The sequence below is a fragment of the Ornithorhynchus anatinus genome, chromosome 17 (assembly GCF_004115215.2).
Source record: "Ornithorhynchus anatinus isolate Pmale09 chromosome 17, mOrnAna1.pri.v4, whole genome shotgun sequence".
Classification (NCBI taxonomy): Eukaryota; Metazoa; Chordata; class Mammalia; order Monotremata; family Ornithorhynchidae; genus Ornithorhynchus; species Ornithorhynchus anatinus.
Window position 1 is genome coordinate 11,877,534 of NC_041744.1, and position 16,598 is coordinate 11,894,131.

Below are 16,598 nucleotides of genomic sequence, written 5' to 3' on the forward strand. Positions count from 1 at the left end.
GGGATAGGCGGGGGGCGTTGTCCGTCCCGTCCGGGCCCCGCCTCCGTCCCCGCCCCCGGCCCGGCCCCCGGCCCCCGGTCCCGGCCCCGGCCCGGGAGCGCTGCGCAGCGCGGCGGCGGCGGCGGCGGCGGCCTCGGCCTCGGCGGCGGCGCCCACCCCATCCCACCCCATCCCACCCTACCCTACCCTACCCTCCGCCTCGTCCGGCCCCGGGCCCGCGCTCCCCCGCCACCCCCGACCCTGCCTCCCCGGGACCCACCGCCCCCGGACCCTCCGGACAGCAGGACCAGGTGAGCGAGGGGGGTGGAGCCCCCCCACCACCCCCGGGGGCGAAGGAGGCGGCAGGACCGGACCCGGACCCGACCGGTCCTTCGGTGCTGGTCCCGGTCCCGGGGAGGGGCCGCAGCGCCACGTGATCGGTTTGTTTACAAACACGGGCGACCGAGGGACGGCGGAGATCGTCCCTCCATCCCTCCCTCCATCCCTCCCTCCCTCCCTCCATCCCTCCCTCCATGCAGCCGTGCATCCCATGCAGCCGTGCAGCCGCTGCTCCCCGACCTGGCCCGAGGTCCCTGCACACCCTCGGAGTCCCTCCCCTGTCCGGCCTGCTGCTGTCGGGAGGGAGCCCGGGCCTTCCTAGGGCCCCCTCCCAGCCATTCATTCAGCCAGTAGTGTTTATTGAGCGCTTATTATGTGCAGAGCACTGGACTAAGCGCTTGGAATGGACAGTCCCAGCCCAGCTCGGGCAGGACCGAGCCCGGGCCTGGGGGTCCCCAGGGCCTCGACGCTTCTGTCCCCGGGGCTGGGGTCGTCTCCCTTCTTCCTCCATCATCATCATTTTAATAATAATTATGGCACTGCATTCATTCAGTAGTATTTACTGAGCGCTTACTATGCGCAGAGCACTGGACTAAGCGCTTGCAATGGACAGTTCGGAGTCATCTCCCCAGCCCAGCTCGGGCGGGACTGAGCCCGGGCCTGGGGGTCCCCCAGGGCCTCGACGCTTCCGTCCCCTCTCCCCCCGGGGCTGGGGTCGTCTCCCTTCCTCCATCCTCTCCTCCATCATCATCATCATTATGGTATTGCATTCATTCATTCAATAGTATTTATTGAGCGCTCACTATGTGCGGAACACTGGACTGAGCGCTTGGAATGGACAGAAAGCGCTTACTATGTGCTGCGCACCGTTCTAAACGCTGGGGCCGATGCAGGGCCATCAGATCGTCCCACGTGGGACTCGCGTTTTTTAGTCCCCATTTTTACAGAGGAGGACACTGAAGCCCAGAGAAGTGAAGTGACTCGTCCAAGGTCACACGGCAGACAAGTGGCGGAGCCGGGATTAGAACCCACGACCTCTGGCCCCCAAGCCCGGGCTCTTGCCACAAAGCCACGCTGCTTCTCTATGTTTCTCCATCGCCGTGCCCGGCAGCGGGCACCTGGGCGACCACCGCCCCCCGGACAGGGGGGGACAGATCCCTGGGGACAGCTGCACCAGGGGGACGGACATGGGGAGGGGGCCAAGGGGCGGGAGAGGGGCTCCGCCGCTGGCTTTTTATACTTTCTTCACCTCCTTGCTGCTTGAGCTTGCTTGTTTATTCGCCCACCTCGCAGCTGTGACGATATTAGACACACACAAAAAAAACCCTCCCCCAAAAACAGAGGGAAGAAGGGAAGCCACGCTTTTCTCTCTTCTCCTGGAGCGTTTGGTTGTGGGGGAAGAAGAGCGCTGGATGGGGAATCCCAGAGCTGAGAGAACTTTAAATTTTCCTCCATCAATCGGTGGTGTTTATTGAGCACTTACTGTGTGCTGAGCGCCCAGGAAAGTACAGTAAAAATAATAATGTTGGTATTTGTTAAGCGCTTACTAGGTGCAGAGCACTGTTCTAAGCACTGAGGTAGATACAGGGCAATCAGGTTGTCCCACGTGAAGCTCACAGTCATAATCCCCATTTTACAGGTGAGGTAACTGAGGCACAGAGAAGTTAAGTGACTTGCCCACAGTCACACAGCCAACAGGATTCGAACCCATGACCTCTGATTCCCAAGTCCGTGCTCTTTCCACTGAGCCATGCTGCTTCTCTAGGATGGGGGTAGGCACAATGCCTCCCCCCGAGGAGTTTACAGGCTAAAAGGGGAGACTGGTTACCACTCCTAGCTCCAGGTTGTCTGGGCAGAGGGGTTTTTTAAGGGTACCTTTACGGCCTGTGTTGTTGGATAGGGATCGTCTCTATTTGTTGCTGAATTGTACTTTCCAAGCGCTTAATACAGCGCTCTGCACACAGTAAGCGCTCAATAAATAGGATTGAATGAATACACAACAGTCCTTATTAATCCTACTGACTGAGGTTGTATACCAGTCGACCACTCAGTGTTTGTCACGGTAGTTAATGTTTGTGGTGATTAAGGGTTTCTAGGTGCTAAACAGTTGGGGTGGAACCAAGACCATCAGGGTGGACACAGATCCTGTCCTAGGTGGAGCTCACAGTCTGAGGAGGAGAGAGAACATATGTCGAAGTCCCATTTTACAGAGAAGGAAACGGAGGCGCAGAGAAGCGAAGTGACTTGCCCAGGCTAACTGAGCAGGTCAAGATTAGAACCCAGGACATCTGATTTCTAGGCCCTTGCTTTTTCCACCAGACCATGATGCTTCCCCTGTTCCTCATGTGGCTGCCATACTATTTGCTACAGCTCTAAGCTGTTTACAATGGGTCTCTTGGTGGCCTCATCTTTCCTTAACCTGTAGTTAAGGAAAGCCAGACGGCTCCCGACTGCCAAACCCAAAGCTGATCTGCTGCTGCTGTTATTTCAGCAATCCGTTAGAGAACTGGTACTCTTTGGTTCGAACTCTGCTAGGGAGAGAGTGGATGAGGGTGAATGCTACCAAGAGATTGTCTTGCACAGTATATCCACGAGGCTAACTAAGCGGTTCCCCTTTTCTCTCTCCCTGCCATTTGAGGGGAGCAGGACTTGCACTTGATGCTTTTTAGTAATAAAATATGTCCACCAACTCCATTGTAATAATGATGATATTTGTTAAGCACCTACTCTGTGCCAAGCACTGTTCTAAGTGCTGGATACTGTACTTTCCCAAGTGCTGAATAATAATAATAATGGTATTTGTTAAGCGCTTACTATATGCCAGACTAAGCGCTGGGGTGGATGCAAGCAGTCGAGTTGGACACAGCCCCTCACGTGAGGCTCAGAGTCTCAATCCCCATTTTACAGATGAGGTAACCGAGACCCAGGGAAGTGAAGTGAGTTGCTCAGGGTCATACAGCAGACAAGTGGCCGAGTCAGGATTAAAACCCATGACCTTCTGACTTCCAGGCCTGTGCTCTATCCACTACACCGTAGTACACAATAGTGTACTCTGTAATAGTACACATAGTACACTCTGCATACAATAAACTCTCGATAAATATGGTTTGTGGTTTGCTCTACATTTTCTCACCACTAAATAGTTGTACTAGAACTTAATGAGCATCTACTGTGTGTAGAGAACTGTACTAAGTGCCAGGAAAGAGTGTTCAGGTGGGAAGTAGACATGGACCCTGTCCCTCAAGGAGCTCACATACCACAGAATTTTAAGGTGATGCTCCATTTTATTGCCTTAAAGTGTCCTGCCCTTTCTGCTTCCACAGGCCCCATTTCACCCTCTGGGAGCGGACCGGCTCCCCTCCTATTCATCGTCTGTTCTGCTCATTTATCCTACCCAGTAAAGCTGGACCATGGTCACTCTTGCCTCGGTGATGGTCAGTAGACCCTGTTTCAGGCCCTCATTGTCTGTTCTGCTTGTCTTCACATGTGAAGGTGGTGTTTAAGGTTAAGACCTGACTTGTAGGTGACCCTGATGAAACGCCTGGAAAAGTCAGAAGTGTCTTTTGGGCCAAGCCCGGTCTCACTCTTGGCCCTGCTAGTTTCATAGCCCTTTCTGTTGGTACGGAGATTCAATCCCCATTGCCACCAACCCTTATGTGTCCCCCAGTGGACATCTTGGATTTCTTAATACCCTTTTTTACTTGGGCTATTTGTGTATTGTTGTTGGGCGGGTTTCAGTGCCAACATTCCGTTATCTTTGGTTGTGTAGAAGGTTTTTGTTTATATGGGTGTTTTTTTTCCTGGTGATAATGGGTTGCTACCCTTGGCCTTCCAGGGAGAAAACTTACCTTCATTTTGCTCTTCATGTCTGGTTTTGGGGCAGCCAGACTTCCTGTGACAGTTCTGGGAGCTGAAATTCCTTCTGTGCACAACAGGCCTCATGTGGAGAATCGCTATTAACACTTTCCTCTTCCATTGCCCACTGACATCCTAACTTTGTTAGGATCCTGGATTTTTGGTAACTGAGTTAAGCAATTAAAAACACAAATGTTCCAGATAACTTGGTCAGCCCACTCGCCCTATGGCTGAAAATGCTCTTGTGCTCTTCATCTTGAACTCTCGGATTTCCACGATTGGCCTGGAATTTGTCTTTGTCCATGCTCCATGTAGATCCTAGAGCATTCTGGAATTAAAGTTTCCCCATGTTCTGGGTTTGTTGTGTTTTTTTGTTTTTTTTAAAGCCACATCATCCCTCCCCTTCCCCCCCCCCCCCCCCCCCCCCCCCCCGGGCCATCACCATCACCAAGAGGGAAGTGGAAGTTTCTGCTAAAAATGAAGTGGTCTGCTTACCTCTAACCTAATGTCAAAGGAGCCGCCTCTTGGGTGCAGAAGGGAAAGGCAATCTTGGGCTTTGCGGACATGACCTTTCTTTGCAAAACTCTAGGTCTTCCCTGAACCTAGAAGTGAAATCTGGTGGACCCGGAGGTGGGAAGGGGAGAGAAGGTATGTTCTCTTTCTTTCATTTGGCCCTGTAGTCAGCTGTCTCGGAAAGGTCTTTTTTTAATTTTCTGGTTGTAAAAGTAGTTGTGAGGATGGATGTCTCTCTGGCTTCCTTTGTTGGGGGTTAGGACTGAGGAGGTGAAAAAGCTTGAACTTCATGAGCACGGAGTATAAAGATCACTCCTAATAGTGATTGTGGTATTTGTTAAGCTCTTACTAAGTAAGTGCTGGGTAGGACACAGTTCCTGTCCCCCGTGGGGCTCTCAGTCTTCATCCCCATTTTACAGATGAGGGTACTGAGGTGCAGAGAAGTGAAGCGACTTGCCCAAGGTCACACAGCATTAATAGAGTAGCCTGGAATTAGGACCCAGATCCTTATGACTCCCAGGCCTGTGCTCCTTCTACTAGGCCACGCTGTTTCTCAAAAAGCCACCTGGGTGGCCTTTCATTTACTGAGTCAGACACAAGAGTGCCTCCCCACCCCCACCAAAAAAAGAAAAATGAATCCATAAAACCAAGGGCTGTGGCCTGTGGTTACGCTTCACTACTCTGCTGTGACCCCTTGGTCTGAGCATGTGCCAGTGTTTACAGTGAAGCCTCCTAGAGCCCTAAACACCCTGGCCCGTACACCTGGTTGGCCTGCTTGTCGACCCCGTATCGTCTTCTGTAATGTCGCCATCTGTGGCAGGAAGCCGGTTGTTTAGATAACGATATGCCAAGGGCAATTAACAATTTCTGGAAGAATGTCGGCTTGGTATGTTTTAATATGTGTTCTAGACTTTGTAACCTGGGGAAGGGATAAGGAGAGGATTCCCCAGCGGCCTCTTAGGTATACTATTCGGTGTAATCCACACTCAGCTTGGAGCCGTCCTCTGTATTCTTCTCTGTGGCATTCATTCACTCATTCAGTCGTATTTATTGAACGTTACTGTGTGCGGAACACTGTGCTTGGGAGAGTACAATGACAATAATCAGGTACATTCCCTGCCCATAACGAGCTCACGGTCTAGAGGGGGAGAGAGACATTAATGTACACAAATAAATACATTACAGATATATATATATATATATGTGCTGTGGGGATGGGAGGCTGTGGGATGGATAGGTAAAGGATTGAGAGTTAAGGAAGCAGGGAAGGAAGAGAGGAAGACAGCAATTCTGTCTGGAAAGTCCCCGGAAAAAAAAACCCAAACCACTTGGAAGCTTTCATTCCCGACTCTGTGTCCAGATCCACCAGAGTGTGCCCTGCTGGCTTCAGGCTGTAGCTCATTTCAGGACAACACATATGTAAATGCACGGCCTTTTGTTTTACACACCCATCCAAAATGCACTTTCTTAAAAACAAGATCATTTACTGTAGCTTTCCCAATATGAAATTGGACCAAGAGTCTCGCACTTGTCAAGGGTGTTTATGCTCTTAAGATGTTGGCGAAGATCCAAACTCAAAGGAAAGTAGTTGAGGCTAGTGATGCTGGAGAAGGTTTTGTGCTCTACTAGAAAGCAGGACCGTAGGCGAGCATATTTTCTTAGGAAGAAACGGTTTAAAATTCCCCAGTTCTGCATTCTCTAAGGTCACCAACAACCTCCCCATGGCCAATTCCAATGGGCTCTGTTATGTTCAAATCCTCTTTGACCTCTCGGCTGCCTTTGACATAGTTCCTTCCTCCTTGAAACACTATCAGGCTTTGGTTTTGCTGACACCGTACTGACCTGGCTCTCGTCCTCCCCCTCCACTCCCTCTCACTCCCATTCACCAGCTCCTCTTCTGCCTCGTAACTCCTAGCTGTGTGTGGACCCCAAGGCTCTGTTGGATCTCTATCAGAGAAGCAGAGTGGCCTAGTGAATAGAGCATGGGCCTGGGAGTCAGAAGGTCATGGGTTCTAATCCCGGCTCTGTCTCCTGCCTGCCTTGTGACCTTGGGCAAATCACCTCCCTTCTCTGTGCTCATCTGTAAAAATGGGGAGCGAGACCATGAGCCCCAGGTGGGACAGGGACTGTGTCCAACCCAATTTGCTCTTATCCCCCCAGTGCTTAGTACAGTGCCTGGCACATAGTAAACGCTTAACAAAAACCGTAATTATTATTATCAATCAGTGGTATTTTTTGAGGGCTTACTGTCTGCAGAACACTGTACTAAGTGCTCTGTTTTGTATTCTTTTAACACAACATCCGCTCACGAGGCTTCAGCTACCGTGCTGTGTGGGTGCCTTCCAAATCTACCTCTCACCTTACCTACAATCTCACATTTCCTCTTGCTTCTAGGACATCCCCACCTGAGTATTCCCCTGCCACATCAAATTTAACACTTCCCAAACTGAGCTACTCATCTGCTATTGTAAACCTTCTTCTCCCAACTTTTCCATCTCTATGACACCACCAGCAGTCCATGCCATGGCGTAATCGTGGATTCACTATCTGAACTCTCATATTCAAGCCTCCTGGTTTATACCACACATTTCCCACATCCTTCCATTCCTCTCTTCCCAAGATGACCCACATTAGTCCGAACTCTTGTCCTATCTTGTCTGGGTGATTTTGATCGGCCTTCTCACTAGATTCCCTGCCTCCTGCCTCTCCGTTCGCCAATATACACCAGTTGCAACTTGAAGCGCTGCTCTTCCCTCATCTCCTCTCTCCTCGGATCCCTCCGATGGCTTTCTGTTTCCCGTTTCCTCAATTAAAAACTCCTCCTTCAACTAGACCTACCTTACATTTCAGCTCTCTTCACCTGCTACTCTATATCTCATTCTCTGTATCCCTTCTAACTGTACCTCACTCTTGACTCTCCTGCCTCTGTCCCCTCCTCACCTCGTTCTGCCCACCTGGAATTTCCTCCCCTACCCCCAACCCTAATCCGTCAGACCATAGGTCTCCCCACCTTCCAAGTCCTCCTAAAATCCCACCTCCTCCAACAAGCCATCCCCAGTTAACTCCAACAATCCATTAGTCCATTTGTCATCTCTACTACTTTCATGTAAGTTAAACCTTCCCTCTGCACTTATCTATATGTGTAAGATGGTTCACTCAGCTTATTAATTATTAGTAGTACATTTGTCAATATATTCAGCCTATTTTTCCCCATCGGAATATAAGCTTCTTGTAGGCAGGGAACATGCCCAGTGCTCCTGTTTTACTTTATCAGGTATTCAGTGCAGTGCACCAGTGGGTGTTCAATAAATACTTCTCTTCCTACTGCTAATATGGCAGAGGCAGGATCTGCCTCCTTCTCCGACTTCACCTCCAGGATCCTCTGGCCTAAATAATGTAGTACTGGTGGTATTTGTTAAGTGCTTACTAGGTGCCAGGCCCTGTACCAAGCTCTGGGGTGGATACAAGGAAATCAGATCGGACATAGTCCCTGTTCCATATGGGGCTCATGGTCTCAGCCCACATTTTAAAGATGAGGTAACTGAGGCCCAGAGAAGTGAAGTGATCACACAGCAGACAAGTGGCGGAGCCGGGATTAGAACCCAGGTCCTTCTGACTCCCAGGCCCGTGACTCCCAGACGTTGACTTTGATTTGCTCAGGGACAGTGTCCTTGCTTGAACAGACAGAGAGAAATGGTCACAACTTTGGAATGGCTCCCCCAAATTTCAGTCAGGTCAGTGGTGTCCCATGACCCTCTAGGGGCTAGAGAGAGGTCCATGGGCAGGGAGGGAACTTAGATCTTGGCCATGGTCTTGAGAGAATGCCGCCTAGGCTGAAACCAGGCTGTGGTTGGGCCAGAGAGGGTTGGTTTGTCTGGTTATTGGACTTGTCCATTTATCTCCCTCTTTCTTCCTTCCCACCAGATGGGAGACTAGGGTGGCAAATGATCAGCACCAAGTGTGTAGTTTTTAGTCCAGAATTGAATTCTGTAGGCTTCAGGGAAGTCAGGAATTTCTTAATGCCAGTAGAGAACAGAACTACTTGCTTTGGAGCAGATGATTTTATTCAGCTGGAACTGTAGCCCTTTGTGATCCGTATCAGAAAGTAATTACCGTTTCAATAGCATCACCCAATTGCTACTTCCTTTTTCAGGAGTTCAGGCTGGCTGGGGCTTTTGGTATTTACCCATCTTTAGCCAGTAAACTATCTCTGCATCAAAGTCATTTATAAGTAAAATTTCCGTGCGGTGAGCTTTCCCGTTGGACCCAGTAGCAGAATCAATTCCAATAATGATCACAATAACAATAGTTGTAGTATCTGTTAAGTGCTTACCACATCCCAGGCACTGTACTGAGCACTGGGGTGAATCCAAGTCTATCAGGTCTGACACAGTCCCTGTCCCACAGAAGGCTCGCAGCCTTAATTCCCATTTTACAGATGAGGGAACTGAGGCACAGAGAAGTGAAGTGACTTGTCTGAGGCCACACAGCAGACAAGGGGCAAAGCTGGGATTAGAACCCAGGTCCTCTGCCTCCCAAGCCCGGGCTCTTTCCATTAGGCCATGCTGCTTCTCGAACTCCAGTGTAATATATCTTTTAAAAGACCTCAGAACGGGAAAGGCCTATATGATGAAGCCGCCAACATCTTGTCCCTTCTGCAGCATTTACTGTAATTGGCTAATGGTGTTGACGTGTCAGGGGGGATTGGAGAGGAATTTGCAGAATTGAGGGGTAACAGATATATACATTTTGGATTTCTGGCTTGAGCAAAAGGACCTTAGGAGGAGGAGACTGGTAATTACAGTTGGAAGAATTTATTTTTCTTCCAGCTCATTGTGGTTCAGATTTCTACTTCTCTGTCCTACTCACCAGTAAGGTAACCAGATTTCTGGTCATCAAGATGGCCTGGGAGTGAGGCCAGAGAGACTCAGGAAAGAGCGAGTCAGAGACCCAGAGGAGGAGAGAAAGGGAGATGGAAAGGAATATGAATCAGTCAGTGGTATTGATTGAGCATCTGCTCTGTGCAGAGCGCTGTACTAAACGCTCTGCACTAAGCACTTGGGAGAGTACAGTGTGACTCACTAGCTGTTGCTCACCATTTCTCCCTGAGTAGAACGGGCAGTAATAGCAGAGAGTGGCATCAGATTATCAATGGTATTGAGTACTTACTGTGTGCAGAGCACTGTACTAAGTGCTTGGGAGAGTCCAATGCAACAGAGTTGGTAGACACGTTCCCTGCCCACAGTGAGCTTACAGTCTGGGGGGAGGAAGAGTGGAAGAGAGGTTCCCCAACCACCTCTTCTCTTTCTTTGAATAATAATAATAACTGTGGTATTTGTTAAGCGCTTACTACGTGCCAAGCACTGTTCTAAGCATTAAGGTGGATACAAACAAATCGGGTTGGACACAGTTCCTTTCTCCCGTGGGGCTCACGGTCTCAATCCACAGTTTACAGATGAGGTAACTGAAGCCCAGAGAAGTGAAGTGACTTGCCCGAGGTCACACAGCAGACAAGTGGTGGAGCCAGGATTAGAACCCATGACCCGTGGGCTCCCAAGCCCGGGCTGTAGCCACGAGGCAGTGCTGCTTCTTGGTGGCCTCAGCTCCCACTGCCTGAACTAGCCAGCCCTTCTTGGGTCAATTAACTGGAGGTCCGTGCGGCGCTTCAGCCGGGCCAGAAAGACCCAGGAATGACTCTGATTGGACTAATTCTAGTGCAGTTGGTGGCTGTGGAAGCAATAACCATTTTTGGTTTTTTGCCCAACCCGACCTCCCAAGTCAAAAACATTTCATTCATTTAGTCATATTTATTGAGCACTGACTGTGTGCAGAGCACTCTACTGAGCGCCTGGGAGAATACAATACAGCAATAAACGGACACATTCCCTGCCCACAACCAGCTAACAGTTTCCTCCCACCCTCCTTGGACCATATGTGTAAAGCTAGGCAGTTAACACAAACTTTTGGGGCAATTCTGACCCAAAGCAGTGGCTGAGGCAGGTTTTTCATTATGGCAACTATTGATGGGGGGAAGGGGGAGAGGGCCCTTTGTCCACAGGTGTCCCCAGTGACAGTGGCCCCACATCCTAGACACCTGCAATTCTGGTATTGTTCCGGACCCACGTTAGCAGGAGCGTGTTCTTTCTGTGTGTGTTTCTGGCGCAGTAGCTCTGTAGAGGTTTGCCAACACCTGCAAGAGCTTGTGTGAAAAGACAAGACACTTTTACCCATGGTGACGTCTGTCCATCTTAGGCAGAGAGGGGAAACCAAGAAAAATGCTTTGTCAAACCTCCTTGTTTGTTTGGGTAAATAACGACAGGAAGCCCCCCTCTAGACTTGAAGCTCACTGTGGGCAGGGAATGTGTTTATTGTGTTGCACTCTCCCAAGTACTTAGTACAGTGCTTTGCACTTCATAAGTACGATCAAATGAATGAATGAAAGTGTCGGCCAACTCTGTTCTATTGTACCCCCCAAGCCGTAGTACAGTGCTCCGCAAACAGTGAACTCTCATTAAATATGATTAAGCCATTAGGTGTGTGAAATGGCTGAAAGATTAATAATAATAATAATAATGTTGGTATTTGTTAAGCATTTACTATGTGCACAGCACTGTTCTAAGCCCTGGGGTAGCTACAAGGTAATCAGGTTGTCCCATGTGAGGCTCACAGTCTTAATCCCCATTTTACAGATGAGGTAACTGAAGCATAGAGAAGTGAAGTGACTTGCCCACAGTCACACAGCTGACAAGTGGCAGATCCGGGATTCGAACCCATGACCTCTGATTCCCAAGCCCGTGCTCTTTCCACTGAGCTATGCTGCTTCTCTGATTAGGCAAAGACCTCAGTTTTAATGGTGACTGCTCCTCTCCTTTTTGTTTTTTTGGTCTTAAAATTTCATCTCTAGATTGCATTTATGCATACCATTGTGTCTCTCCTTGCCTTGCTGTTTTTTGGTTTATTTGAAGTGAAGCAATATGCCCAGTGTGACCTGCCAACGTGCAAAATGGGTTTTGACACCTGCTTAATTCACTTGTGCCTGTAGATGCAGGGTGGATGGTTTCTTAGCAGAGTCTGTGGAGTAGCTGGATTTCCCAAGATTGTAGCAAGTACCGTCTCCAAACTTCTGGCCGCTTGCTTCTCTCATCTGCCGTATGACATACTGGGTAGAGTGCGGGCCTGGGAGTCATAAGGTCGTGGGTTCTAATCCTGGCTCCTCCTGTCTGCTGGGTGACCTCGGACAAGTCACTTCAATTCTCTGAGCCTGTTACCTCATCTGGAAAATGGGGCTTGAGACTGGGAACCCCTGTGGCGCAGGGACTGTGTCCAACCTGATTTGCTTGTATCCACCCCAGCGCTCAGTACAGTGCCTGGCACATAGTAAGCACTTAACAAATACCATAATTATTGATTGGAAGCTCATTAAATAGATGTCCTTATTTAAAAAAAAATTACCTGCTCATCTATTTGTCCTTTCTAGTCTACTCTCCCCATTAGCGGCAAGGAGAATGGGTTCAACATTTTCTTCCATTTTCCCAGAGAAATTGCCACTTGCTTGGGCTGCATTAGGGAGTGACTTTTTCCCGGCCTCACTTAGTGGTATCACAGCAATACCCTCAGTAATTGCCAACTATGATGGTAGAGAAGCAGTGTGGCCAATGACTAGAACACCGGTCTGGGAGTCAGAAGGACCTGGCTTCTAACACTTGTCTGCAGTGTGACCTTGGGCAAGTCACTTCTCTGGACCTCAGTTACCTCCTCTGGAAAATGGGGGTTAAGACTGTGAGGCCCTTGCCGGACAGGGACTGCGTCTAACCTGACAATCTTGTATCTGCCCCAGCGTTTAGTACAGTGCCTGGCACGTAGTAAGTGCTTAAAAAACAAATAAAAACTATGGTGGCCCTCTAGCTATAGGGGGTGAATGAATGCTGCCTTTTATTCCACTCTTGAAGATTCTCTTCCCTGACATTCATTGAAACTGCTTATTGTTCACTTTGGCTTGTCCTAGGATAAACTCAATGATCTTCTCCTCTCTGATCATTGAACCAACCCCCATTAAAAATCATCTTGATCTTGGCTTCTCTTTGGCCCTGTGCAAAAAGGAATTAAAGAATATAATTGTAATGAGATTTGTCTCTATCTTTGGCCCCCCTCCTTTTTTTATGGTATTTGTTAAGCACTTACGCTGTGCCAGGCACTGTACTAATCAGAGAGATAGATACAAACTCACCAGTTTGAACCCAATCCTTGTCCCAGATGGGGCTCACAGTCTTAATCCCCATTTTGCAAATGAAGTAACTGAGGCATGGAGAAGTGAAGTGATTTGCCCAAGTTCTCACAGCAGACAAGAGTCAGATCTCCTTGCAACATGGAGTTAAGGAGGAAAAGGCTTTCCTCTTATGCCCAGCCTGAGCCAAGGTTAAATCTTTGGCCTTTCCCGGACCAGGAGGGAAGGGAAAGTCATGAAAGCTGTTTCTGCCTTGTCAATTAAGGATGCATAAAGGAGTCACCTTTACAAAGGGAATCTGGGGAACCTGAGCATCTTTTAGGAAACCCCGGTAGCCACCCAGAAACCGATCTCCCAGAAACCAAAGCGTCTCCCTCTCAGACCAGTGTGGCCTAGTGGATAGAGCACAGACTTGGGAGTTAGAAGGACCTGGGTTCTAATCCGTGATCCGCCATCTGTCTGCTCTTTACCTTGGGCAAGTCACTACACTTCTCTGGGTCTCTGTTACATCATCTGTAAAATGGGGATTCAGTGTGAGCCTCTTGTGGGACAGGGACTGTGTCCAACCTCATTAACTTGTATGTGCTACAGCGCTTAGAACAGTGCTGTGGCATATAGTAAGCGCCTAACAAGTACTATTATTATTTTTATTATTATTACCACCACTGCAGTGACTGCCTACAAGCCCAAAGATCAGTTGCGCCGATCAGGCCTCTTGCAGAAGCTGAATGACGATGATCTCGAAGGCGGTAAAAGGGATTATGTAACTGCAAAGCTGAGTATAGATTGGTTATTCAACTCTGTGCTGAGGGGCACAATCTGCCAATCTCAGTGATTCCAGATCACTAACCCCGGCTGGGTCTACCAGCAGGAAGCTGTGTGGTGTTTAACATTTAGAAAGGGCTAAAGATATGTGTCTTCCACACACTACAAATTTTGCTCCAGTAAATGCGCTGGGCAGAGACCAACTAGGTAAGGAGATTAGAAAGGTAGCCTCCCTAGCCAGAAACCATTTTGGGGTCGCAGATCCCTCTCCTTAGTAAGATATCATAGCCTCCCTACCGCTTCAAAACCAACAGAGGAGAAATCTTGAGTCACAGCTTCAAACTGACGGCTCTCCAGCAACCACCAGGGAAGCAGAGGGGCCTAATGGAAAGAGAGTGGGCCTGGGAGTCAGAGGACCTGGGTTCTAATCCCAGCTCCACCGTTCGTCTGCTGTGTGACTGTGGGCAAGTCACTTCACTTCTCTGTGCCAGTGTGACCTCATCTGTAAAATGGGGATTAAGGCTGTGAGCCCCACGTGGGACATTGGACACAGTCCAGGTAGCTTGGATCTACCCCAGGGCTTGTGCCTGACACATAGTAAGTGCTTAACGAATACAATTAAAAACAACAAAAACAAACTACCACCTTAAATACAATTAAAAACGAAACAACAAATTAAAAACCAACTACCACCTTGAGCCACTAAACAATTCAAATAATTTCTATTAGTCAGATGCAGCATTGGGTGATTCTGGGGAATCAGTCACCTCTTTTTCTTGCAGATGTTGGACAGCTGCAAGCCACAGGTGGGAGGATGTCCCCGGAAAAATCAATGAATGAACAGCCATGGAGTAAACACATTCACTTTACTAGCAGGTGCTGGGAAGATAACCAGCAGCCACCCTGAGCACACACCCACCCTCCCTGGGCTGACTAATCGGTGGCCAGAAAACATGTCTGCAGTAGCTCTCTGACTGTGCCATGGTTGCATCGAGCTGGCTGGATGCAGCTCCTGATATATATATTTTTTTCCTGAAAACCAGGGCCTTTCGGAAATGAGATTTCACAGCTGGATACACGGCCTTGGACTTAGGCAGCAGAGTTATCAATCCCTTTGTGTTGGATTTGGGGACTCTGTGGAAATGGAGACCGTTTCATGCTATTCAGGGATGAGTGGGTCTGTTTGATTTCCTGAGATAAATATTTTCCTCTGAGTTGGTTTCTTGTTTTTTCAGAATAGTATTTAAGAACGTATAATTGTATTTGGTTTTTCTTTTTTCAAGCATCAAAAGAGGCAGTGTAAACGGTCCAGATATGGAATAGAAAGACCCTCAGGCTTCAGTTTTCTAGTTTGTGGAAACCTTTCTGTTCCTGGAAAGGCTGTATTTGCAATACGATCCTTAAAAGAGGTGCCCTCTCCCTCTAACTTCTCTATCGTATTTGTGATATTCCCAGCATTGCAAGTCAGATTCTGATACATGGTCATGGTGGAGGATGGAATTCCATTCCAGAAAGGGGCTTCAAAAAAAATCCTTTAACCCAATCCAGGTAATTCTCTATCCCTCCCCAAGCCCCGTGAAAAAGATCCTTTGCAGTGATAATAATTATAATTGTATTTATTAAGCACTCTGTGCCAAGCACTATATTAAGCACTGAGGTGGATATAAGCAAATGGGTTTGGACACAGTCCCCATTCCATGTGGGGCTCGCAGTCTCACTCCCCACTGTACAGATGAGTACCTGAGACACAGAGGAGTCAAGTTACTTGCCCAAGGTCACACAGCAGACCAATGGTGGAGCCGGAATTAAAACCCATGACTTCTGACTCCCAGGCCTGTGCTCTATCCATTACTCCATGCTGGCCTTTTTACACCTCACCTATTCACTTTTTTGTCTTCTAGCCAAACAGGTCTACTCCTAACTTTTTCCCCCTTTTTCCTTCCAAGCCATCCAGTAGGGTTGGTACAACATTCTGCTCTTCAGCACAAGAAATCATCTTGCCCCTCATTTTTTTCCTTGAGGACAGAGACCAGTGGTTTTTTTGTTTTGTTTTGGGTGTTTTTGTACCTGGGAATGGGTTTCAGGAACAGTTTGGGTTCCTAACACCTGATTAGGGGCTGGAAGGTACCTGGTGACTTATAGAAAAGGCTGCTTATCTAAGTAATCATTCTGTCATATTTATTGAGTGCTTACTATGTGCAGAACCCTGAACTAAGTGCTTGGGAGAGTATAATTTAGCAATAACAATCACATTCCCTGCCCAAAATGAACTTACAGTCTAGATGGGGAGATAGACATAAATAAATGACAGATATGGATGTAAGTACTGTGGGGCTTGGGCGGTGGGGAACGAAGAAAGGGAGCAGGTCTGGGTGACACAGAAGGGAATGGGAGAAGATGAAAGGAGGGCTTAGTCAGGGAAGCCCTTTCCATACTAAACGCTTGGGAGAGTATAATAGAACGGAGTTGTTATATATGTTCCCTGGACACAACAACGGCTCTCTTCCTTCCTTCATGGTATGTGTTCAGCGCTTACTATGTGTCACTGTTCTAAGTACTGGGGTTCTATTTAGTTGCCATTGTTTTTACGAGATGTTCTTCCCCTTGACTCTATTTATTGCCATTGTTCTTGTCTGCCTGTCTCCCCCGATTAGACTGTAAGCCCGTCAAAGGGCAGGGACTGTCTCTATCTGTTGCTGACTTGTTCATTCCAAGCGCTTAGTACAGTGCTCTGCACATAGTAAGCGCTCAATAAATACTATTGAATGAATGAATGAATGGTTACAAGTTAATTAGGTCAGACACAGTCCCTGTCCTGCAAGGGGCTCACAGTCTAAGTAGGAAGAAGAACCGGTATCCTCATTTTACAATTGAAGAAACTGAGTCACAGAGAAGTTAATGCTGTCTGTGAGCCTTGCTTGCG

The 16,598-nt window shown here is 48.4% G+C and overlaps 1 protein-coding gene across 3 annotated transcripts in view; it reads left to right on the top strand.

Annotated features, from left to right (window-relative positions):
* The first annotated feature begins 231 nt into the window (after positions 1–231).
* The window catches only part of YPEL2 (yippee like 2), a 56,607-nt gene continuing 40,240 nt past the window's right edge, over positions 232–16,598 (top strand). For 2 of the 3 annotated variants that reach the window (XM_029082030.1, XM_039914432.1), the window contains exon 1: positions 232–290. The gene's annotated coding sequence lies outside the window, so the exon portion shown is untranslated. Of the gene's footprint in view, positions 291–4,762; positions 4,822–16,598 lie in introns of all 3 variants that reach the window. The other variant, XM_039914433.1, reaches the window with a different exon arrangement.